Source organism: Astatotilapia calliptera, chromosome 14 (genome assembly GCF_964374335.1).
Source record: "Astatotilapia calliptera chromosome 14, fAstCal68.1, whole genome shotgun sequence".
Lineage (NCBI taxonomy): Eukaryota > Metazoa > Chordata > Actinopteri > Cichliformes > Cichlidae > Astatotilapia > Astatotilapia calliptera.
The window spans coordinates 3,821,175-3,848,224 of record NC_137435.1 but is presented as its reverse complement, the minus strand read 5'-3'; the positions used below and the strand labels follow the sequence as shown (position 1 = coordinate 3,848,224).

The following is a 27,050-nucleotide window of genomic DNA, read 5'->3' as shown; positions in this document are numbered from 1 at the left end:
GCAGCGAGTTCCAACTTGAAGCAAACAGCTTTAATATATTAAAAAAATGTGCTTCTAAAATTATTTCACAAAGATATTGTAATTCATGTTTATCACACTGTGTTCTATTATATTATTATTAGCTTTCTATAGAGCAACAATATCTACCAGTGACAGGATGGGTGCAGAGGACATGCTGTAATTTGATACTTGGTTTGTCATAAGATCTACAGAAATACAAAACATTCTGTGATGCTCCAATTGTAATGCTGTATTAAAGATGAGTGGCCATTTCTGCACGTCTTTGCCGAAGACAACCAAGTAAGTAAGTTGTATCTCACAAATATGAGAGTAATATGAGAGTAGCAGAGTTAACGTCTACTGCAGACATGCTTCAGAAATGATTAAGACCATTTTTTGCCTTTACCTACACTAGGATAAAAAAGATCAGATATTTGCTTCTCCAGATATTTTTTGATGTACCACTTTTTTCACACCTTTGTCTGCAGCTGAAAATGCAAAGGGATGTTCTTCCTCTCCGCCAGCTCTGCTGCCAGGTCACTCCCTCCGCCATGCGGTGGATGACTTATGAGTCAAAGTTTAAAGACTTTTAACGTTGGTGCACCAGGCTGAGACCATTCCATCATCTTCCTGCTGTCGACATTCAGCAACTTTCTGTTCTGGCACACATAACAAATGCCTTCTTACATCTGGCGTGTTACATATTTTGTAGTGTCTGAACTATGTGTGCACATTTATTGACTCACTGAACTTAACAAATGAGGCTGGATTTTTGTGTACCAACCACGTATAAGAGACAGTAAGTATTCAGCAGATCTAACAAATATGTTTTGGTCTGTTTGCCATCTCAGTGAGGCGCGAGCACTTTGTGTGTTTATGCAGTTACTGTAACTATAAAGGTTCCTAATAGAAATACTGATAAAGGGTATGCCACTATCATAAGTGGTAACGTATCTAAAACAGCATTAATAAAATGTAAATTTCTAATATTGGATAAATGCACTAAAGTAATCTTTAAGAGGAAGGGAAAGATTTTTGGTAACAAAGGCTTCTGGTTTCTGTTTGACAGACTTGTCATCTTTGAACAGGGTTTTGGGTAAATACAGGTAAAAGTTTGTGGAATGACCACAAGAGAGGCTGCATTTATCCACTGCATTTACTTATCAATATTTGCCCATTTCATGATGACATTTTAAAGTTATTGGTGTATTTTCCTTATTTTTAGTTCTATTCTTTTCCAGTGGCAAATGTTCATATTAAAGCAGGACACAATTTCAGAGAATCGGCCCAATGTAATGAGCCAAAGGCTCAGCCTTCAGACTGTTTCAAACACTCGGTTTCACGTGGTATTTTCTACTCTTGGCTCTCACTAATTTCAGCAGGAGAGGATGTTCCTAATATAGTCATCTTTGGCTGTGAGCACAGAAGTGCTATCAACCTGCTCAAACTTTCTGTTGATGAGAGACAGATAATCAAAGGAAAGCTGGATTAAAACTGCATCTTGAAGATTTCACAGTATTAGATTGTCATTTTTTTTAACTGTAAAATATACAAAGCTGTCCTACTCCAAGACTACAGTCCAAGAATAATATAAAGCTAGAAATGAGCTTCACAGATCCCCTGTAACAGCACAGAGCTGTTAAAACCATAAAAGCACTATATTTCAGTCGTCTTAGTCTTTTCTAAAGATTCTTGCTGTTCTATGAGAAAAAGAAACATTTTCTGTTTCTCTTTTGTTCAGACAGATGAGCTTATTCGGGCACCATGTGATCACTGGGCAATTTGTAAAGACTGAATTTTACATCAGTTCGCTTAACTCACATTAACAGCTTAACTATAAAGTGGGATCAAATCCCAAAAGAATCGTTGACAATCATATTTGTTGTAATTTATTTAATTCGCTCAGCCTCAAAACAGCAGCTGGCACATCAGACCTTAGTGACAGAAAGGAAATGAGCTGCGTGACTGCACAGTGTGCCTAACCAGAAACATAAAGCATGCTCTTTACTCTGTCATTGTACTGATACGCTGAAAAAAGATAAGAAAATCTCACTCATGCATACAATAAAGGAATATGGTGGATACTCAGGGAAAAAAGAGCAAAGTTCTCCTCTCTCCCCTCTCCTCATCCTTTTTATTCTCGCGACGCTGCCTCTCTCGCGCTTTTTCTCTTAACAAAGTTCATTGTGTGTTTGTGTGTCTCACTGAGAGCCATCCATCTCCCGTCCCTGGCCGCTCTATAATTACAGTGGCTCTGCCTTCCCTCCATGCCAGCTAATGCTCTCCTCATTACATTGTGTATGTGTTTGTGTGTGTGTGCTTATCAAATACCAAAATACCACCACCTCCGCTCCTTGGTAATCGCAGTCTACATCAGCTGTCACCTTTTCAGATCTGAAACAAGAAGCTCGGGATGTGCACACACAAACAGAGACACACATGAATCAGGCTAAACGGGTTTTTTGCTTCACTGAATGAATTGTACTGGGGTGCCTGGCTTGAGCACCAAAGTCAGCCTTCATTTGGTGATTACCAAGGTAATCTGACATAAGAGCTAAGAATTAACATCCTAATTCTTGAAATACACTTGGTGTGTGCCTGTGACGTCTGTTTGTTCCGTACTTCACATGGCTTCAAATCACACTGGGAGCACTTCAGAAGCAGAGCCTTCAGCCTGCACAGGGTCTTTTATTTTGAGAATTGACAGCATTCCCTATGCTGTTCCTGTCTGCCTTCCTGCCTTCCTCACACACTCTGTGCAGCTGTGATGGACACGCAGCAGAGAGACACTTCTAGGACACTTGTGAAATGTGCTGCGGCTCATTGGTTGGCAGCACTGCAACGACAAAAGCCACATATGTGGTAAAATTATTTTCCCCATTGAATGAGCAGCCTGTTTTTTCCTTAAATGAGTTCATGAAATCAGCAATTACACAAAGTGAAGAAAACATGAAGAATCAGTCACATTTTCCTACAGCCTGAGGAAGAGCAACACAGATTGTTTCAGTTTCTCAGCAGCTCAAACTTCAAATGCAACAATGCATCTATGTTTTTAAATGCAAATCCAAGAGTCCCCAGCCTGCCACAGGGCTAACAGAAGCTAACATTTATGCTCACTTTCACATCCGCAGCCAATTTAGAAACAACAAGTAACCTAATGAGCCCGTGTTTGTACTGCAGGAGGAAGCTGAAATAGCCAGAGAACCCATGAAAGCACCAGGTAAGCACAGGTAAACCTTTATGTGAACAGAAGAATAGATGGATACCTAAATTTACATGACTATATATTTAATAGGACTATGACTGCCCCATATCATATTGTTCATAATAACACCGGACAGTATAATAAAATTGTTATAACAAAATTATTAAAATGTCAAATCACGATATCATTTCCATAGCAACGCCGTGTGTATGTTTTCTAGTGCGTGCAGAAGCCCTGGGCATGTCTGAGAGAAAGAGCTGTGTATCAGCCTCCAGTGATGAGTCCGTTAAATGTGGAAACAAGAAACGTGTTTCACCTCTCGAGGCAAAAATAAACCAATATGAAAACAAAGGACTTGTTTGCACTGAGCACTCACTGGCTTTACTTCATGACAGGAAGAGCAAAAGGTGAATGAAGGTGTCGAGTCTTCAATGTTGTACTTTTACAGGGAAAAATACTACCTGGGCTACTTCTGTGCTTACATTTGATTTATGCTTTGACACTACTATTGGACCATAAAGCTATAATTCATAGTAAGAAGTAGGGATGGGTACCGGTGTCCGGTGCCATGATGGCACCGGTTCTGACATAAACGGTAGTAACCAGACCGAAAAGCAGCGCACATTTCGGTGCTTTATTTCGGTGCTTTTTTTTTCCTGAGCTGTGATACACTTCTAGCCAATCATTTTACGTTTCCCAGGATAGTAGGCGGGGCCAGGTACGTACGTTCAGTTAGAGCAGAGCTACAGATTAAAAATGTCCAAGGCGAAGCGGTCAAAAGTCTGGCTGTACTTCACAGCAAAATATGCAAACTCAGCAGCAACAAGTGCTTTAAGCTGATACTGTGATACTGTCAAAGGAGGTAACACCAAGAATCCGATGAAACACCTGGCGACGCATAGCGTTTTTTTTAAAAGCCGAGAAATGTGCCGTATTTGATAGCTTGCTGCGAGACCTCACACTGTGCACGTTGGGTGGGTTGCCAATTATCGGACCCGGAGCAACATTCCCCAAAAACCCGAAGAATAGAGTCCTGGCCCCTAGCCCTGCCAGTGTAGCAGAAATGATGAGGATATTGATGCAGCAGCAGCCGTTCTTCTCTGCGTGAGTAGCTTAATGTTGTTCGTGTGTAATTTACCTTGAGTAGGCTAACCACGTTATTACATTAATGCATGTAAGGTGAACTAGCAAACATCATCATAGCTACATGTGGCTGTCTTCTTGTTTGATGGCAGATACTCCCTTCACCCTGGCCAAAAAGGCTAAAATGACCAAAGAAAAAGAGGGAAACAGCTGAACATGAGAGGTTTTTGGACAAAGTTTGTGTTTTTTCCATTGTTTAAGCACTGCTTCCAGCCAAGAGTGATACCATATATGCCCCATAGCTGCAGAAAAGGCTAACATTGCTATCTTTTTACAAAAAAACAAACAAAAAAAACAGCTGAACATGAGAGGTTTTTGGACAAAGTTTGTGTTCTCCATTCTTTAAGCACCGGTTCGAGCACCGTTTAAGCACCGGCACCGTTTCAAAAGTACCGATTTGGCACCGGTATCGGATAAAACCTAAACGATACCCATCCCTAGTAAGAAGTGTGTCATCAGTGACAGTAGCTCAGAAAACAAGGATGGAAAAATGTCCTTCGTTTATTTACAGTTATAAACGCTGCTGCGTCATAATTTTTCTTGACAAATCACGATACAGTTTTGAGAATATTTTTCAGTTTAATTACACACGTAAATATATGTGTGTTAGTGTCCAGCACATAGGGCTCACATGAGGTTTTGACACAGGGGGAATGTTGCTGTTGGCAAATATCACATTTGTCTTATTGACATGTTGTCGAAGCTTCATGGGAGCAGTTTTTTATGCTAAACATTAATCATGCTCATTTCCTGTGTTTTTCATTTATAACAAAGTAGGTTCATTCTCAGAAAGGCATATCAGTCTGGAGCTCAACCTGATTTTTTTATTGACACTGGTTTACATCATCTTTACAATGACTGATTAATACCCACCAGCATCATTAGGACTGTGCAGCTGGAGTGATGAAGGGATGGAAGAGGATGAGGAAAAGATTTTGGGTGTGGGCTGATAAAGCTGCTCTGCAGAGGAGGCTGTAGTTTGGAGAGAAGAGTGAAATCATAAGCTGCAAGAACAAGAAAAAAAAACAGAAGGAGGAGGAAGTGATGGTCACCAAACAGAGTGAAGGAAGGAGGAATAGAGGAATATGTGAAATGAGGGGGGAGAGGAGAAAAGTTTGATATCAGGCTTGTGGCAGAAAAACTGAGAAAATAAAAGGGACAACAAGGAGGAATTATCAGCCATCCTGATGATGCACTAAGACCTCTGAATAAATGTGCCCTTATCATCTATGAAATGATGCTATAATCTGGTGACTGCTGTAAAAGAAGGCACTGAGTCCCAAACACTGTTTTTTCTTGAGCCCTAAACATGTTCATTTTTGTCTAAGCAAAGATTTCCAAGGCTTCCTCAATGACAGCTGTCACTGTGAATCTGTTAAGTAAATAATAAATCTGTCAATCAAGCCGTGTGAAAGGATGGTGTGAAGACTCCAATTAGGCTGCAGAACACATGAAATCATGAACCCCACTGTGCTCCACAGGGTGCTTTTTAAAAATCGTGTGTGATCACGAGTAAACAAGAAAGAAAGAGAGAGCCTGAGATGTTCAGGAAAAGTAAAAATAAGAGCATTGAAGTCAAACATGGGGAAACAGTTACAAACAGAAGGCTTCTGGTGGCTGGAAAGTTAAACGCAGCATGAATGCAGACCAGCAGGTGACTGAGGTGTGGGTGTGATTGTGTATCAAATGATAAGAGCTATTCAGTGGGCTGAAAAGTCTGGAACAGTTGGAAATATGATGGTGAGGAAAGAAAGCAATTTATCATGAAGTGAAAGATAGAAGGGAAATATAACAGAATGAAAAACAAACAGAATGTATTATTTTACCTTGAAGATCATAATTTCATCCAATTACCACCTTCAACTGTAAGCTTACAAGCAACACACCACTCAGTGTGTGTTGGTGCCTCAGACCAAGTAAACCAAATGAACCAAAGGAGTTCATTCAGGTAAACTTAGAACATAATGGGTGAGACGGGACACAGGACTGGAGGGTGACATGGACATTACTAAACAAACACGTGCAGACGAAGTCCTTTTAAAGTCATCAGCATTTATATACTTGTAATGCATCACCGTCTCTCCAACACGCACACGCCGGGATCTTCAACTCTCCTTTGGTCCACTTATATAAAGCCAATTATTATTCACCACCTTCCACCCACCCACACACTCCTCCCCTCTGCCTTAGCATCCACCCACCGCTGTATCCAGGCAGAAGCCATTAGAGACCACACACAGCAGGAACACTGAACCATTTATGGACACAGGACTATTCATGTCACACACACTGTGTGTTGGCTCAGCATGGTGGGAAACACATGCTGGTATCTGCTGCTCGACTGTTATATTCGCTTGGAATGTGACAGGAAGTTGGTCAAACTGAGCGCTAATAAAGTTTAAATAATCTGCAACGATGCACAAAAAAGTCACTCTGCAGTCGACTGAGTGACAGAATGAAAGTGTCAGCTGAAACGATTTAAAAATCACACAAAGAATCGGCCCTGGCTTTAAAAATGACTAATCAAACAGAACTGACCTACACATTAATCAAAAAGCAATGTTTACAGAAGAAAGGCAAGATACAGTCACTACTACAGAAATACCGCTTTACCAGTGCCCACAGCTCTGACATATGCGTCACTTTCAGTCAGAGTGAGACTGCAAATACATTTATAGTTGAATTTCCTTAAAGGCATTTAAAACGATCGACTACTGTAGCTACAGACATACTTTTCATTTATCATCTAATCACATCGTGAAGCCTCTAAACTCGCTTTTCTGTAGTCTGCTCACATGTGCAGAATGCAGAGGTATGCAGTATGAGCGACATCTTCTCTCAACACATACATGCACTAAATTGCATAAGAGAATTCTTGTGCATACATGACTGGAGTGCTATGTACAGTATATAGAGCTTTTTTACTCTGAGCACATTTAATACAATATCCGTTCCCTGTTCTCTTTCATAATATAAAATAGCAAGATTAAAGGTGGGGAAGGATTTCCTCTCACTGTGGGATCAGTAAGCTCCACATTCAGAGTGTTTTGGTCTCTTCTTATCACTTCCCTGGGAGACATATTCCCCAAACTATTAAAGTATGGCCAAATTGATGCTGGTAGGAGGAGAGGTTTTGGCATTAGAGTAAAATAAAATTGTCTGTCCTGGTAAAAGACATAAAATGGAAAATATGTCTCGACTGCAGTAACTTCCAGAGAGCCAACCAACTGTGCTCATGTGAGGCTCCAGTTCAAGTCTATTCGTAACATTTGTGCTTGTTTGGGAACGACCAAAGAGATGTTTTTGTGCCTCTGCTACAGAAAAATACTCACTTCTTTGCTTCGAGCAATGTTTACACGGAGCAGGAGAAAAATTGCTGTCCCTTTATCTTTTCATTCCATGCACGCTCTTTCTAATGCATGCAACACCATTAAATATACCTCATTATTATAAAATAATGAGGCACAAATATTAAAATAACCCTGTGCCTCAAAACAAATCGCTGCTGTATAACATGGTTCACTAGAAAACCAAATTATTCTTCAACAAATCATCAAAATGGTCTTTAAAATATTACAACTATTGCATTAAATTTTTTATATGACTTGGCAAATGACTCTTTTGTCACACTGCTGTACTGTTAATAAATACTAAAATAGTAAATAGTTGGTTTCACAGGTTACATTATTTTATTTTTCACATTTTTAATGGGACGAATTGGAGGATTTTGCCAAGACTGAATCCAAACAAAGACCTGTGACCAACATGCCACAAATCTAGCCTTATTGATTTTGTGTCTTTTTCACATAGAGGGGGTGTCAGCCTTTCTAATAAAATATTGATTATGCTTCAATCATCTTCACCCAGCATCCCGAAGCTACTGGTGTGCAACAGTCTGTGTTGTTCAGTGAACGTAATGGATTGGATTGTCGGGTAATAACATTCAGGCTCAGAGGCAGGATTTAGTCCCTGGAGGTAACAAGGTTACAGGTTCAAATCCCGCGGGTGCTGCCATCTACATTCTACAAACAGGCAGACAGGAAGCCAATGGAAATATGAAACCTCTGGCAAACAATGTGTACGTGATTAAAGGAAGCTGCACGTGGGGGGTGGCTGATGCAGGGACACCGAAGGACAATCTTAGAATGTATCTTAATCATTTTGTAGAGGAAAGCAGTCAGTGGAGATTCAAGGCTCACAATATAATGGCAGCCTTTGAGGTACGGGTTTACAAGGAGGCCCCAAAAAAAGCAGAAGTCATGATGGATCAGGTTTCATGTTGCATAGTTAATAAAAACCTTGTTAATGTGGGCGTGTGTTTGATTAAAACAAACATTTTGTGATAGTCTCAGCCATTCCCAGGATTTTGTCAGTGAGCGGCACATTCAAACTTAAAGTAGGGGGCACTCGGCAAAACAGAACAACTGCTTAGATAGAAATCCAGTGTAGGAACGAAAAGTACGATTTTCAGGCGAAGCCTCGATACAGATGTATTACTGTAACCTGCATAAACAAGAGTCTAGCATGGTTTCGTGTTCAACAAATGTTTTACAAAGAAATGCAAGCAGTATTCAGTGTCTTTACCCCTATAGTACTTCAGTATTATGCAGGAACACGTAAATTAATATTATACAACCGGGTCATAATTATTTATTTATGTGTATCTCTCTTTAATGTTGCAGCTGGAGATGATTTTAAGTACTTGTATAGTACTGGGTAGTTTTATCTTTTATAATAGTGCAGCTTGCATGAGTAAATCCAAATGTTAAAATCTGCAACAGAAGAAGAAACCAAGCTTTAAACTATGTGGCCTTACATGCAGGAAGGTGGTAGAGTAGAAGAAATAAAAATACCTGGAGTATAATAACATTAAAGCGAGCTTCAGTTGAGTAAATGCATGAAGTTACATATCCACATGCTCATGCAGTGGTGCTTTGTGCTGTGAAATGAATATTGTTGTAGTCCAAAGATATTGGTGTAGGTGGGACACATATTAGTGTGCTGATGCTGTTGCTCTAGAGCCAGTCTCAAAGTCACGCTCCGCGCTCACTGGGATGTATTGAATCAGTAATCAGATCATATTTTTTTAAAAACACTTTAAATTTTTAAAAAGTAAAAATTGTCTGTGTTAAACCTTTTGCTGACGTTGCTTTATAATATACAGATTTCTTAATGTCATTTGCACTACTACTTGTTAGAATTCCATATTACACAGTTGGACCTTATTATTTTTTGTTATTTAATTTGGTCTTGTTCTTATTCTTTCCATCTCACCCAATCACTGGCATCACACCAACCATCTGCATGTCCTCCTTCACTACATCCATGAATCTTCTCGGAGGTCTTTTCCTTCTGCCAGCACCGTCTTTGACATCCATGGTTCAATATATCCATTATCCCTCATCAGCACATGCTCACTCTCATATATAAAAATTATTAGGCCTTCACTTAGGCCATATAGTACTTCTACTTATAAAAAATTTATTTTTGTTGTAAATTATACCGTTTGTATTGTTCTGCTACTGCTGCAAGAGTAATTTCCCCCATGGTATCAAGTACAAAGTGGTATAAAGTATCCAAACATTCTACAACCTACTGCAAAACAGGGAGAAGGACAGAAACCACACTTTTAACTCAAAGAGACTTCATCTATTTTACCTTTATGGGGTTAATGAAGTGATAGTCACAGATAAATTTAATTTATATTTCAAACAGACCTCTCACACAGGGCACAAGCTTGGACGCAAACACCCAGAACAGACATATCGACTGAAGGAAGAAATGTTGCTCAGAGGTGTAATAAAATGTGATCAAATGAAAGTAATAAAGTATTAATGAGGATGAGATAATTCAACCGGGCATAAAAATAATCAATGTGTGCGACAATGGAGAGGAAATGGCCACTTTCACTGGCATCTCATCCTACTGGACCGCTGCCCACATCGTTAGAGGTGATTCCCCAGTCAAAAATATATCTCATACTTTGAGCTGTCCCTAATCACTGTCTCCATTACATTTCAGGGATGGCGGAAAAGAAGGAGGAAGGACAGAGAAGTATAATCACGGATGTAAAGTGCACGAGGTTGACTACTTTTTTGAAATAACAGCAAGTGTTCTGGAACCAGAAAGAGAAACGGTGAAAAACAGAGGCGGTATAGGCCAGAGAGACCAAGAAGACAAGGATGATGAAAAAAATGAACGAAAGGATGATGTAAAATGATAAAGAAAGAAAACACGAATTCTGTGAGAAAAGGCTTCCTTGATGTTGCTTTTTTAATAAGAGGTTAGAGATTGATTAAATTTAGAGATGCACTGATGCGCTGTCAGCTGATTCACTCGCTGGGTAAACACCTTGATTAATGTAAACCCAGTGTATCTTCTTTTCTCTGAAACAAAATGGAACATGCGCTGGGCTGTGACTGTTTCTGTTTTAATTATAATTCTGATTGCACTGCAGCCATCTGCCGTTTCATCGATCCAATAGCTTTGCATTAGGAAGTCTTTTTTTGTGCTGCAGTGATTCCCATAAAAGTAATTATTGTTCAGCATTAAATGGATTCATCTTCAACACAATCAGCTCAGCTCTGCTGTTGCAGCTGGTTTAGATGAAATACTAAAAGAAGCTAAACACAGCTTAGTATGATAGTATGATGCAAACATTTACAAAATAATTTGGGGGAATACTGTATACATTTTAACTGAATGGCCAATGTCTCGTAGATTTAAAGAAGATGAATCATGTATATCATGAAATCTCATTTTTTAGGAAGATAATCAGAAATGGGAGAAAAAATGAAAATGGACAAGCATTTATATCACTTCTCTGTTACTGACAGCTCAAACATTTTACAATTATTATTTAGATTAATACGGTACGCTTAACACATTCTATGAACTTTAAACACTTTACCTAACTGTCTCCACATTTAATCTAACAGGCTTGTTTTTGGACTGTTGGAGGAAGCAGAGTATCCAGAAGAAATCCACACAAGCCAGGAAGAACCTGCAGACTCCACCCAGAAAGGCCTGAACCAATCAGGATGCTGAAACGAGAAACCTTCTGGCTGCAGGGCAACAGTGCCAGCCACTGCACCACAGTACCGTCTGATAGCTCTAATCAGCGCATCTCTAACTCAAACACCAGTTTGCTGTGTTTGAAAGTTTAGGGATCAATGCAGATTACAGCTATTACAGCACAGCAGTGCCGTGGTTAGCACTGCCACCTCACAGCAAGAGTGTCCTGGGTTTGTGATGACACTTCACTACTTGTAGTTGACAGTCGTGGCTGGAAATGGTTGATTTGTGACCATTCATAACTGTTGCCACATTAAAGGAATCTTATTCAGAACTCAAATTTGATCACTACAGTGATCGAAAGCAAATTGAAAAAACTTCTTCAATTCAACAACACTGCAGATACAACACAACTAGATGCAGAAACCAGTAACAACAAATCCCTCCTTTTTGCTGTTTCGTATTTTCACTGTGTCTTCTAGATTTGCTTTGATCTTTTTGTTTTTACGTTGCAATCTAGCATCATCCAACATCTGCCTGCATTAAAAGGGACTGAATTAGAGAAGAGCATCATGGTGTCACCTTCTTTGTTCAGGTGACATTTGGCTGTTGGCAGTTTTATAAGGAAAACTTAAAGGCAAAAGAACATACAGCTATCACTTTCTCCAAACACTTTTACTTATTTCCACTGGGTCAGTACTGCAAACATGAAGTCATGTGGTAAGGTTTACTGAATGAAGCATTTAAAAAAGAGAAAAATGGCACAAACATGGAGGAAACAGCCTGTTGATTGTTGGCAACAAGTCCCTGTTCTCCTGATGCATGCTGCTACATCACACACAGCCTGGAGGGATGACTCGCACACATTTTCTATTTGTTCAAAAAAACCAACTGTCACACACACACACACACACACACACACACAGCAGTCCTGGGTTTCCTGGCTTGGATGACGGCAGTGAGATGTTCAGTATTCAGAGTGAAGGAATAAAACCAGTGAACAGGGCGAGCTGGCTTCAGTAACAAAGCAGCCTCTTTGTGACTCGCTCACTGGGACTCGTGTGTGTGTGTGTGTGTGTGTGTGTGTGTGTGTGTGTGTGTGTGTGTGTGTGTGTGTGTGTGTGTGTGGGGCAGGATCTCTCCTCATAAAGCATTTGTTCATGCATAAAGCGACTGCACATTAAAACTTTGCGTACTGTAGACGGCGCTTCTACGAGCATATGCGTGACAACACAGCTTACTCACGCACAAACGCACAAAGCCATTTTACTTACCCAAACCAAACTCATGGGGTCGTGGAGGAGTTTAGCTGCCCTGCAACAATCAAGAAAATGTGATGAGGAGACGGCCTGAACAGAAAATTACACACATTAAAACAATATTAGCATCTTGAACACATCCTTGGGACAGACTCTCTAAAATGCACCTTTCAATCATAAGCTCAGAAAGTGGTTTCTCACAGTGCGGCATCCTCCTTTACTGAGCCAGCTTCTCTTCTACCTTAATGTCCTGAGACACTTAACCAAAGTAAACAGATCAATGAAAAGAAATTGCTTTGTTTCACTGTTTGGCTGTAAAGGATTTGTCTCCACTGCACCTATAGAAAACCACTGAGAGAATCAGCGGCTAATATTTCTATTGAGAACCTGGCACACTCTACAGGTTTCTACTGATGTGCCTTTAGTGCTTGTTCCTTCAGCACACAAGCACAGAATATCATTTTGTGCTCTGATAGGTTTTATCACTGGCTACTTTAATCCTTTCAGATTTTAGTACCTCATATGTGGTATTCCAGCCCCTGTAATTGTGCGTTCTTTACTCTTCCAAGTGTCTTGGTAAATAACAAAGAGTTTAAAGGAGCTGCCAGGGTAAATTAAATGTTAAGACGGAGAACATACAGCTTTTAAAAGTATGGGAATTTAAACGTCTCAGTGGCTGCGTGGGCTGATGAAGCGACGGCTTGCCAAGACTTCAGCAGCCTGCGTGTCTTTCCTGAGGTAGTGATGAGGATTCCTCTCTCCAAGGTAAAGGGTGTATAGATTGGATTATTGATCGGTGTGCACAAAAGGAAGAGAAAAGGAAGTGTATGTGAGAGAGAGGGAGAGAGAGAGAAACAGGAAGGAGGGAAGAGAGAACGGTTCAGAAAGCCAAAGCAGCCAGCTGGTAGATGAAAGCAAGCTCCATAATGACGGAGAGAGGTGAGTGTTATGCCACACAGTGTTTTTTTTAAAGATGCATCAGGCTGTTCTCGTTCTGTCAAAGCTGCTGGCATTTACACACAAGGTGCCCTTCAGTGTCTGCGCCCTGATGCTCCTGGTTACGGCAGGTTAGGCAGACGTGTTTGTCACTCCCAACTCAGTGTCGTCTCTCTCTGCAGTTTGCCTTTTGCCCTCAATCCCCCCAAGCAGTCGTGTTAGATGGCTGTCCCATCCCTGAGTCTAGGGTCTCTTCCTTTACAAAGGAGAGTTCTTCCTCCTCACTGTCACCAACTATTGCTCATAAAGGATTATCGGATGATTAGGATGTTTTTTGTTTTTTTTTACTGTTTCAATGTTTTTTACCTTACAGTACTTTACTGTTATGTAGGAGTATAGCGTAACTGAGAACATAGGTTTTATTCGATGGGAACAATCTTTGCTCACAGATTTGATCAGAAGTCAGTTACAGGCAAGGAGTAAGGATGTCTGGTTAAAGATGACTAAGATGCTCATTTCCAGCTTCATCCCTTGTCATAAACAAGCTGATTCAGTAATCACAAATAATGTGCTTTTCATTGACATCATTATAATAATAAGTCAGAAAAAAAACTATCTGAACTTTCAAAGAGATTACACTGACGTCACTGTTTGATACATACATGTATCTATACCATTGTGCCCTGTGGACGACAACAGACTAGTGTCATTTTGGCCTGACATTCTTAATTTAATTTCATTATTTAATGACATAATTTTCTGTCCATTGCGTCTCGATTCATCACTCAGCAATTCCAAAATAACTTTTTGCATTTTCACATCACTCATTTCTCCCTCGTGATGTGAGTTTGTGAGATTCCAATACTATTCTTTCAAAGAGCAGTGCTGCATTAATGACAGATTACATACTAGCAAATTGGATTTCCACTTTCATTTAGCTTTTCTTTTTTTTTCTTTTTTTACTTTTCTGTTGCAGTTTTGTTAATTTTAGGCAATTATGTGATTAAACCCTAGAAAAGAGTTTTGTATTGATACATTTCATCACACCTACAAGCCAAATGTCTTCCACCCTAACTGGAAACACCTGCAGAGTTCATTTTTGCTCCAATGGTGATTATGTCAGCAGAGAGCGAGCTCTTTTGCAGTCCATTTGTGCACCAAGGGAAAAAAGGGAAAATGCTGCTAAGTGCTTACTCAGTGTGTTATTATGTGACACTTAAGGGCCAAGCATCAGAGTGTGATGAGCTGGTAGTCAATGAAAGTTGGTAGGAGTGATCAGTGCCGACAGACTTGCTGCAACATCAAGGTGTAACAAACTGAAAAATGTGCGAGTCCCTGAGTGGAGCCAACAGGACCAGAAATAAACTACCTAAAGGCTGCTGATGATGATCCGAAGGTGACAGATGAAATGAAAGCAAAGTTGTCCATCTCCTGTGAGCCGGTTCAACAGTCAAAGACAAATCTGCTGCTTGTTTTTGCCAACAAATTTGCTGTCCTGTCTGTTTGACTGTAACAATTTTGTGTGTACCCATCTTTAAAAAAAATCAAATCTCCTTTAAATATTTGAGGATATAATTGTGTTCTCTGGTTGGATAGTATATTTTGCAAATTGAAAACAGCTACTGTATCTGGCTGCTTGCCACGCCAGGGAAACCTTCCCTGCTTCGATGTCCGACCGTGGATGGCTGCCAGACTTTCAACACTCAATTGGTGTTTCCCCAAAGTAAGATTGCTGGCATGCAAAGGATCCCAAAGCTAGACAAAAGCACCTGCTGCTTAAAATTGCTCAATTACTTAATACTCAATACAGCAGCTCACCTGTTGCCTGGAGCCAAAAATGCACCAAAACAATTAAAAAGTGACATGATTGTTAAAAACTCTAAGGAGCTTGGAAAGAGAAGCGACTGGACTTCTTTAAGTTTTTTCACCTCTCATCAGCGAGGTTCTAAGACCAAATGATGGAGAGTCCCAGGTACTCTCTAGTGGGGGTGTCCCTTAAGAGAATCATTGACCCACTACTGGTGATGTGCCTCATCACACGAGTCGGGGTGTGAAAAAGGCTGTGGGTGATTATCAATAGAGGTTTCGAGTGAAGCCACTGTGAGAGCTTGCCCCCACCCTATCATGAGATCAACTGACGCAAAGTGTGAGTGGGCATTAAGGAGGCTGGGAAGGATCTCAAAACTGGATTATAGATGGCAGACAGTTGGTGTCGTAAATCAACGCCTCTGTTCAAAGATAGACGTTCACAGTAGACATAGATGCTTCTTTCACTCCTCTTTCAAACCATCTGTCTTCTCTTATCTGGATCCAGCGTAAGTTTCTGGACCTCTTAGATTTCTTAGATGACCATGACCCGGATGACTGAAAACCTACACAGATGATTGTTACCGATTTTTTAAAGTTATTTTAATAATGATTCATTCAGTGGGTCAAGTGCTAAAGATCTTTACAACATTTCAGTGTTTTTTAGGCTTCTTACCACCTGATGCCCAAATGCAGAAGCAGTAATTATTGATTTTGATGTGACGCTCTGGTTTAAAAGCCACTGTAATGAAGCTTTTACTTAAATATGAAATATGAACAGTGTGAGTCCACTCCTGCTTTTAGAAAACAAAATATGCTCCTCTTAAACTCACTAAATGCTTCTGTTTCATTGCCAATGTTCCAGCAACTTCTGCTATTCACTAACAGCAGTAAACTTATCACAGCGCTACCATGTAGCACAATGCCACCCAGCTGACAAACAGAGAATGCACTATTATATTTTTAAGTGATTCAGGTCAAATTATACTAAAAGATTTTTAGGATTCCTAATTTTTCAATGTTACAACACTCCTGAGTTTATTCTTTGTTGGAATTCATCACTTTTGGTTCAAGTCAAATTAACCAAAACAAAAAACTTCTTAATGGCCCTCACTGTTCGAAGTAATCTACTCTGATTGTGTGCTGATTTAGAAAGGCAGCTCTACAAAGGTTTAAGAGAGAGAGAGAGAGAGTGAGCGTGTGTGTGTGTGTGTGTGTGTGTGTGTGTGTGTGTGTGTGTGTGTGTGTGTGTGTGTGTGTGTGTGTGTGTGTGTGTGTGGTAAGTCAGGCAAATGAAAAAGAAAAGTCAACTAGCAGGAAGGTGATGCAGTTAGTGCATCTGATGTGTTGTGGTCTTGTTTCTTTCTTTATCTGTCAGCCACATTTTGTCTTCGCTGTCTTGTTATTATGCTGCCAGCATAAGTGTGCCAAACACACACACACACACACACACACACACCCACACCCACGCACAAACACACACACACACACACACACACACACACACACACACACACACACACACACACACACACACACACACACACTTCTAGGACAAATAATAATGCCATGGAGTGCAAAAGTAAACAAAAGAGGCAGGTATAAACCTATATAAGGACACAAACTACACACACAAAACACACACTTCCTGTCACAGGGCAGATAAAATAGCTGGAGCGCCGCAGTAAACAAACATTGTAGCATCCCGGGCAATAACAGAGCCGCGTTTCAGAAATCGATAAAGAGAAGCATGGCTGACACCTTCACGAATATGAGATGCTGGTTCACAGGCCACAGCAAGCAGCTAACACAGATTCTTTCTGCTGCTCTCTAAAGAAACCACCATCATGTTTGTGCAACAATCCCAATGTAACACACTAAGAACCAAAAATGCAGGAATTTAGCTGCAGAAGCAATGGCTCCAGGATTTACAGCCCTATTCCAGAGAAGGTAAACTGATTGGTGCTGAAAACTAGATGTATGTTAGATTTTCTACACATTCCATAACTTTCACTTTGCCATATTTGTTCTGGTTAGCCCATGAGCCATGTTAATCTTTTTTGGAAACACATTTTTTATCCATTTCCTGTGTCCTGGAACTTTGTTTGATCTTTGCAGCACCGATGTTTTACAAAAAGACTTCCAAAAAGTTAAGCCTTTCAATTCAGTTTTATTTCATTAGCTGGGCCCACGTCCTCATTTTAGATTTGCTAATATTTTTAGGAGATAAAGGCGAATCGCTTAAAACAACACATCTCCCCTCTCATGTTCTGAATTCCCCTTTCTTAAAAACCCAGAGAGATTATAGTTGCCCTACATTGAAGAACACCAAACCCTCTTCCTATTTTATTGCTTATTTTCATCAACAATTCTGCTAATTTTGTGTGTGTGTGTGTGTGTGTGTCCACCCTAGGGGAGCTGGTGTACCACCTTCTCCCGCTAGTTGGAAGCAACTTTTACACACATTTCTACACTCCTCTCTTTTTTTTTCTTTTCTTGTTTTTGTTCCCAATTTTCAACATTTTTAACCCCATTTTTCACTGTTTTTACACACACATCAACTTTTTCCACACAACCATTCTCTTTCATCTCATAACATACTTGTACTCGCATTTCTTACCATACAGTCAAATATTGAGTTTTATCTCTGGCCACTGGGTGAAACGTCCGCTGCTACTGGATCTAGAGCCCATATTTACATTCAGAGCATCCCCTGCAATGGCCTTCTTCCCTTCTCGGCAAAAAAAGTGCTAATATACCGTCACTCCGCACACTGTATTGTGCAGACGTGATTATCAACAGTGGACTTGAACCACCGTTCCCTGTGATGGACCGGTGTTTTTGCAATTACTTTCTAGCAGACGATTGCTTTTCTTTGCACAACACCAGAACCGAACACAAGCCTGGGGACTCGAACCCCAGGATTCTCCTCCCAGAGACTCGAACTCAGCAAGCACTTCACGACTCGGCAAGACAAAAAACTCCTCATGACTGTATACAAAGTTAGCTACAACTCACCCATCTGCAGGAGTTCCCTCAAAGTTGATGGTCTCGGTGGTGACTGAAACACACGGTTCTGTGACTCCTCCAATTCCTTCGCTTCAAAAGCTGGTAGGACCATCCCATCCTCATCGCCATTTTGTTGTGGAAGTTTTCCATTTAAATAAAGCCTGCAGACGAGCGGTAGCTAACATTCTTTAATCAAAACACACAAAGAACAGACAACCAAGCTTGATGAAGTCCCTGCATGACCACGGGACAGACGGTCAGTAGAGTCTCCCTGAGCCTAGTATGGCTCTCAGTTAATCAAGACATGAGCTGCGGTTTGGGGAAGGCCTCAATGGGGACTGGTGGCAGCTCCCGGGCCTGGCAGATCCTCATGTACTAATAAAAAGTGAAGAAGTTTGCAGGGGGGGCTATACATAATACCCAGAAGGTGCGTGTTTGGAAGTGTGGTCACACTCCTGAAATCCAGATAATTTATCTCCAGTTTTTTACTGCCAACAGTCACCTCAAGGTGCTGTATACTGTATGGAAAAGACAGCAATTAAATTATTTTTTGGTAGAATTAATTCAACAGTCATGGATGGATTTGGTTGAAAAAAAAAAATGGGACCAGAGGTCAGTCCACCAAGAAAGGGAATTTAATCAGATCTGGATTCATGAATGTTGGATGGATTCTTTACTGTAGTGAGATCAGAGAAAACTGGACCTTATGCTTCAGATTTTTACATCTTCACAAATTCATCTCAAACTCATCACAAAAATGACACAAACTAATCCAGTCAGGGACTAAATTCACCCTGCTGCTGAAATTATTACTATGAAACGTCTCTGGAGTCACTCGCAGGCAGATCGGCCTTGTTGTTTACAACCTAAACGAGCTAATTTGTAATTACAGTTTGTGCCTTCCTTTCTTTTCTAAAGTGAAAAATGTTGTTTTTCTACCAGCAGGAAACTTCAGTTCAACAATTCAACAGCGTCTCATTCTACAAACATTTTTCTCTCTACTGAACCAGTCACAGCACACATGTCACATTACAGCAGACCGGATATTAAAATGTCAGACGAATTATTTCAGCATGATGCCCACATTTGTGTCTGCTTCACCTTCTGTCACTGAGTTATTCTTTGCAGAAGACAACAGAAGAAGAGGTAAAGAGCAGATAACAGGTTCAACTCGGAACTCTAATGGTTGGTGAATATTATCACTCTGGTATTTTGGCTCATTAGAACATATTGCTACTCTTGTCATTCAGAAACCTATTAGCACCAAACCTACAGGTCCAGACTCACACTGCTGTTAAACAGTAATGAGTACACTGAAGTAGAGCTGGTTGGATGGCTGTATACCTGATGTGATGGAGAGAGACAGCAGATTTTAGTCTAAGGGAGACTGATGTTTTCTCCATCACTGTCTTCTTAGAAGTTCCTAATTAAAGGGGTTGTTGGACTTTTAAGGGATATACCAAATTAAGAATAATTACCGAGACATTTCTGATTCAATAACAATCTTAAGGCAAAAAGAAAAGACCAGAATTCAAGATGACAAGTAATCCCTTTAACAGCATGTGTTGATCAGTGGGTGGTGGGGAGGTCTGGAAAGTGATTTACAAGTCGCAGCAGGCACCAGACAAGAAATACTGTGATGAAAGAGGCTGAAGGACAGAGAATCATTCCCAGTTTGTAAGGATGTGAGAACATCTGTGGACAGTCAGAGCCCAGATTGCAATTTAAATGTTAACGGATTCAAAGTAAAGCAGGCAAAGTGATAATTACAAGTGAAAGGTGAAGCTACTTTCAGCAGCTCCCTTATTTACAAAGGTCATCACAGCAGATAGCGCCACATGTTTTTTAACACCAGAGATTGAACCAGAGTTGTTTAGGTAAGCCACTACACTATGGAAGTGCTAATTCTGATTACTTTTAATAGGTTATTTTGCTTTGTTTAATTGGAGTCTTCTCACATGTGCACACACTTCCTGCTTTTTTTTTTATTTTTTTATTTTACACTCCTTTCATGTTGCAAAGTACATATGGCAGATATATGATCTTGCAAATAGAAAAGCTGCTATTATGTGAAAACAAAGCTTCTCCAGACATCACCTGATAGGTGCAAGTGAGAACACAAGTGTTCAGCATTAGCTTGTTTGTAACCTCCCAGCTCACGAGCACCAAGCCAGTCAGATTACAGCAATGTGTACAAAGCACTGTTGGCTGCTTGATGCACTCACCGCTCGCAAAATATATCCTTAATGTCGAGGGTTTCACTTCCTGGTTAAATGAATGTTGGAATAACTTTGCATCACTGCGGACATAAAGTTATGTTACACTAGGGCTGGTGCTTTGATCTTTACTGATTGGTTTAGGCAAATCAAATCCTCGCTGTCAGAAATTGGTAAGAATCTCACATTAGATCGAAATGGAGTGCCGTGCGTTATTAATTGTGATTTTGGGCTAATCACCACAAATATAATTAAATGAAAAAGCTACTTAAGGGGTGACAATGGAGAGATAATCCACAGTATGTAGATAAAAAGTAATTTAAAAAAAAATCACTTTGAACGGTCAGTGAACCCAGAAAACGCAATGTATAAAAATTAGTCTATAAACTAGTTACTACATCCTCACACATGGTAAACAGGAGGATATTAGCTTGCGATGACAGCTTCATAGCTAATGGGCTCCCATGTCTTCACATAAACATCATTATTCTTATAAATCTGGCTTGTTGTCAGGGTTAGGTCGCTGGCAGCCAGACGATACTCTGGGTACTTGATCTATTTGTGTGCATGTTCGCCTCATTACTCAGAGTGTGAAGAGCAAATCTTTGGTTTTCGCAAATGATCTGTTACCTGTGCTGCTGCAGTTCCCTAACGAAGAGCTTTCCAGATTAAGGGCCAGACCTGAAATCTCAACAGGCTGAAACGGTGCACAGAGCTGCTCACAGCAGAGCTCGCTCAACAAGGAAGGTCAGGAGTGATGGAAGGATGAAAAAGATCAAATTGTTAATATAAATTGAGACTTTCATTTCATTTACATTAGTGGAAATAATGTTTTATTTTCATTGCTGATGCTGCCCATTCAATGCTGAGGTTAATAATTACAGAAACACAAGTTTAATGTGAGTCTTAATGAGAAGCAGGGTCGTATCGTATCGCATTGTTTTGCCTTTATGCCGGTTCCAAACAGCTGACAGCGTCCCGCTGATGTCAATTATACAACCAAACCAGAGCAGTCAAATACCAGCTCGCTGCAGCATGCAACATTTTCCCATTTGAAGAGAACATATTCATTTAGTGGTTATGAGGCCATTTTCACAACCAACTACACTCAACAAAAATATAAACGCAACACCTTTGTTACTGCTCCCATTCCCCATGGGATGGTCGTAGAGACCTAAAATTCATTCCAGATACACAATATAACCATCCCTCCCAAACAGTGGTCACAAATCAGTCCAAATGTGTGGTAGTGGGCACATCTGCTATATTGAGATAATCCATCCCACCTCACAGGTGTGCCACATCAGGATGCTGATCTGACATCATGAGTAGTGCACAGGTGTACCTCAGACTGCCCACAACAAAAGGCCACCCTGGAATGTGCAGTTTTGTCTCACAGCAAAATGCCACAGATGCCACAAGCAATGAGGGAGCGTGCAATTGGCATGCTGACAGCAGGAATGTCAACCAGATCTGTCGCCCGTGCATTGAATGTTCATTTCTCAACCATAAGCCGTCTCCACAGGCGTTTCAGAGAATATGGCAGCACATCCAACCGGCCTCACAACCGCAGACCTCGTGTAACCACACCAGCCCAGGACCTCCACATCCAGCAGGTTCACCTCCAAGATCGTCTGAGACCAGCCACCCAGACAGCTGCTGGAACAATTGGTTTGCACAACCAAACAATTTCTGCACAAACTGTCAGAAACCGTCTCAGGGATGCTCAACTGCATGCCCGTCATCCTCATCGGGGTCTTGACCTGACTCCAGCTCGTCGCCGTAACAGACTTGTGTGGGCAAATGCTCACATTCGATGGCGTCTGGCACGTTGGAGAGGTGTACGCTTCACGGATGAATCATGGTTCACATTGTTTAGGGCAGATGGCAGCTGAGAATGTCCCAGTTCTTGCATGGCCAGCATACTCACCGGACATGTCACCCATTGAGCATGTTCGGGATGTGCTTGACCGGCGTATACGACAGTGTGTACCAGTTCCCACGAATATCCAACAACCTCGCACAGCCATTGAAGTGGAGTGGACCAACATTCCACAGGCCACAATTGACAATCTGATAGACTCCATGCGACGATGTGTTGCACTGCATGAGGCAAATGGTGGTCACACCAGATACTGACCGGTTCCGGGTCCCCAGACCCCCAATAGCGCAAAAAACTGCACATTCCAGGGTGGCCTTTTGTTGTGGGCAGTCTGAGGTACACCTGTGCACTACTCATGATGTCAGATCAGCATCCTGATGTGGGACACCTGTGAGGTGGGATGGATTATCTCAATATAGCAGATGTGCCCACTACCACACATTTGGACTGATTTGTGACCACTGTTTGGGAGGGATGGTTATATTGTGTATCTGGAATGAATTTTAGGTCTCTACGTCCATCCCATGGGGAAAGGGAGCAGTAACAAAGGTGTTGCGTTTATATTTTTGTTGAGTGTACCTCACATTACCGTCTTATGGCACCAGAAATTTTTATTCCCTGCATACAGAGTGAAATCTCTGAAAAAGATTCAAACTGAAGAATGACGACTGACTCTGTGAAGGTTAGTTATGCTGATTCTAACAGCAGAGGAACCTCCCGACCTCCTCACTGTGTTTTCTTTCACCTTTACACTGCAGAGCGGTCATGCTTTTTCTTTATTCCTGTCAAGTTTAGCCCCTTACATAGGTGGATGGTCATATTACACATGGCCAAACAATGAGATCAGCAGATGTGAAAGTAATTTCTGACATAAGAGTTTTGACTTCCAAAGGCTCTAAATTCTCTGGTTCTGATATTTTCTTCTACTCTTTGTCATCTCAACTGTTGGTCAGGATTTCACTGAAATGTTGTATGTAAAACATGGACCCACTGTGATGTCATCCATTGGTTACCTACTTAAAAAACTGCCCCCTGCTGTCTATTAGAAAGAAAGCAAATTTGAGGCTCTGAGAATGAAGCCACACCCACCACCAGCTTATCCCTTTGCGAGTGGTCGCTAATTAGAAAAAGTATGTTTTATTTTATTTTATTTTATTATTATTTTTTTAAATGACATCAGAAACAGCAGTATGCGACATTACGTGATGGCAGAGCTTCAGTTCATCCTTTGTCATTTTTTTTTTTTTTTTTTTTTATAAATAGGACAGGGGGAATGAATGAGAGAAAGAGGGGGAGAGAAAGAAAGAAAACCAAAGGGGAGAAGAGACTGTGAGAGGGGGGGGGAAGAGAGAGAAAAAAAAAAAAGAACTCCTGGGTCACCTGTATGGAGAAAAAAAAAAAAAAAAAAAAAAACAAACAGAGGAGACAGCAAACAACAAAGAGCAACATAATAATAGAGAAAACAAAGCACCATCACAATAAACTAGCTAGTCATAGATATCAATATTTACTAAATAATAAACGATATTGTGCAGCACGCAAGATAGACAGCGCACAGTGTGCTTTGAGGCAGCAGCCAAGAAAGCTTTAGTCCGCGTCTGTGAATACCCATGTGTGCATACCTGTGTGGATCAGCATGCTTGCATTCCAAAGGTTTCTCCATGTAATGATCTGCTAGGGAGTGTGGGGGGGCCACAGCCCCGTCCTCCAGGGTGTGAAGCGGGTATGGAGGAGATCAAAACTCCAGACATCCAGAGGCCCCCAGAACACAAGAGACCATGGAAGACCAACAGAGGGGCAGCCGCGCCACTGTTCCAGTAAGAGCTGAGGAGAGTCCCAGATGAGGGCTCGCCCAGCAGCCGCGGAGCAGAAGTCAGGGGGAGTTGCAGTGACGCGCCCGTGAGCTCCGCCGGCCCCCAGCTGTGCCTGAGTGACCGAGCCCCAGGCCGAGAGGCCGGGGGCACCCCACCTCCAAAGGGGCCCGAGCGAGCCCCAGGCCCCAGGCCCCGACAAGCGGCCGCCAAGGAGTGAGCCGGTGTGTACCCGGACGCCCACCCCCAGACACAAAGAACCACCAACACACCGACACCTGAGGGAGTCCGCCACCGGCAGGGGAAGTGGTGGTGGGTGGAGATAGGCCTCCAAACCTTGGAGGGCCTGAGGTGTCCCCAGAGAGGTGGCGTCTGATACCCAACCTGACATATAGACACAGACATACAGGCACCCACAGACACAAACATCCATTCCCACCCTCATGCTCTCATATGCACTCACTCCACACTCAACCAACGTGGAGACAGACATAAAGAGACGCTGTACACACAATCACACTCCCCAAGCGTACTCTACAAACCGGGTCTAGGGACCCTTGCCCCTGGAGGGGGGAATTGCACCCAGACCCAGGTGGTGTTACCCTTTTCCCTGCGGTGGGGAGAGGCAGACCACCCCGACTCCGCAGCAGCAGGGAGGCCCCACACCCCAGACCGCAGTCGGACGGCCAACTCCTCCCACTAGCCCTCCCGCTCCAGCAGGCCGCAGAGAATGGGAGTGGGAGAAGACTCCAAACCTCCCTCCACCCGCTCATTGTAGTGTTGATGCATATGTGTTCTAAGGTGTAATTAAAACCCAGGAGGGCATGGAGCTACCTGCCAAGGAGCAGCAGGTAAGCGCATAGTCCCTCCTGCTAGCCCTCAATGACTAAGTGTATTTAAAATTGAGAGGTGGGCAACGACGTCAGGGGTGAGGTATACACCCTGATGGTAATTTGGACTCCGTGATTGTGCCCACCCCCAAGATCCTATATGTATGTGTAATGAGAGTGTGAATAATGTGAATGTCTAAGTTGTGGGATAAAATTGAGGCAGAGGCAGCCAGAAGGGGACAGGGGGGGGGGGGGGGTAGCCTCCTCTGCACCCTGGTGACATGCCCCCACTCCAAGGCCCTGCATGTGTGGGTGGTTGTGGAGGAGCGGGAAGAGGGAGGCAGCTGGAGATGGGGAGGGAAGGAAGGGAGGGGCAGGTAACCCCTCCCTGGGGCCAGCTCCCCCGCTGACCCCAGTAGGCACTCCCACCCTCCGCGACCCGCCAGGGAAGGGGGGCCCAGGCCCATCAGACCGGGGCCCAGTGCAGTAGCGCCCTCCGGCTCCACAGAGCCCTGGACAGTCCACCCAACCCCACCACAGAGAAAACTGCACCCACCCCACCATCCACACATCTTCCAGACTACATAAGACGGTAAACGCCCAGGCTGAGATCTTCCTCCACCTCTCCTGTATCTCCCCCTCCTGCAGAGAGTTCCTGAAGAGAAGAAAGCTCCTGCAAGATGTGACCATCCCCCCCCACCAGTTGAAGAGCCCCCCAGGCGGATCGACGCACCGGCGGCACCCTGCTCCAGGGCCGGGCCCCCATGCACCCACCCGCCCACAACCCCGGCAGCACACCAACCAGGACCCAAGCCCCCGAGGCCCGGCCCGGGCCCCAGCCCAGAGACGGAGTGCCCCCAGAACCTCACGCCCATCCCGGACCCACCCAGGGGCAGCCAGGTTGCCAGGTCAGTAACCCACGTCCGTCAGCACAGACCCTCCCCTAGCCCCGCTGCACGCAGCCGCGAGGAAACAGTCACCTGAGAGCCAACAGAGCCCCCAACCGGACGTGACCGCTACCCCGGGTTGAGCCCCCCAAGGAAGATGCCTCCCGGGAACCCCCCGACGCCCTAAGCCTGTCCCTACCCCCTCACCAATCACAACAGTGAAGGCGGGACCAAACTATGACCCCCCACCCCCACTAGGTGATGGAGCTGATAAAAGGGGCCCAGAGCAATTGATCTAATGTGGTGGCAGAGGCTGTGTCAAGACTAATGTAATCTAATAGATAATTTCTATATTGGTTAGAATTAAGATTATTTTTATTTTTCCAGTTCATGAGGACTGTTTTCTTGGCTATGCATAGGGCAGTGAAAATCATATGGGCTATATTCTTTTCTGAAGTGACATTATCTAAGCTGCCCAGTAGACACACTAAGGGGGAAGTTGGAATGTTACATTTCAGACACTTTGATAAGTCTTCACATATCTCGCGCCAAAACTTTTGCACTGGTGGACAGAACCAAAGAGCATGGATGTAATTGTCTGGTGTATTGCCTTGACAGTGTGAGCAGTTGTTGGAAGATGTAAAGCCCATCTTGAACATCCGATGACCTGTATAGTGCACTCTATGAAGTATTTTGTATTGTATTAATTGCAGACTGGGATTTTTAATTAATTTAAAAGTTTTTAAGCAAATCTGAGACCAGAAGTTTTGGTCTAGGTTGACTGATAAATCTGCTTCCCACTTTGCAGTAGGAAGGGATATTGATTCATCTAATTTAGAAAGTGTTCTGTATATTTTAGATAATAATTTGGGGGATTTAAGAGTAAGAAAATGTGCCGCACTTAGTGGTGTTTGTAATTCAACTTGACTGAGGTTAAATTTCTTTTTTACTATGGATTTAATTTGTTGATATTCTAAAAACCTTATCTTGTTGATCCCATATTGTTCAACTAGTCTGTCAAATGGAATAAATTCTGTTCCCTCTAATATATG

General features: G+C 42.3%; 1 protein-coding gene across 3 annotated transcripts in view; it reads right to left on the bottom strand.

Moving 5' to 3' along the window:
• The window catches only part of slc8a2b (solute carrier family 8 member 2b), a 212,441-nt gene that overhangs the window by 126,629 nt on the left and 58,762 nt on the right, over positions 1–27,050 (bottom strand). For 2 of the 3 annotated variants that reach the window (XM_026192630.2, XM_080289336.1), the window contains exon 2: positions 12,637–12,676. The exons of the other annotated variant lie outside the window; for it this stretch is intronic. The gene's annotated coding sequence lies outside the window, so the exon portion shown is untranslated. The remainder of the gene's footprint in view (positions 1–12,636; positions 12,677–27,050) is intronic. 3 annotated transcript variants of the gene reach the window in all.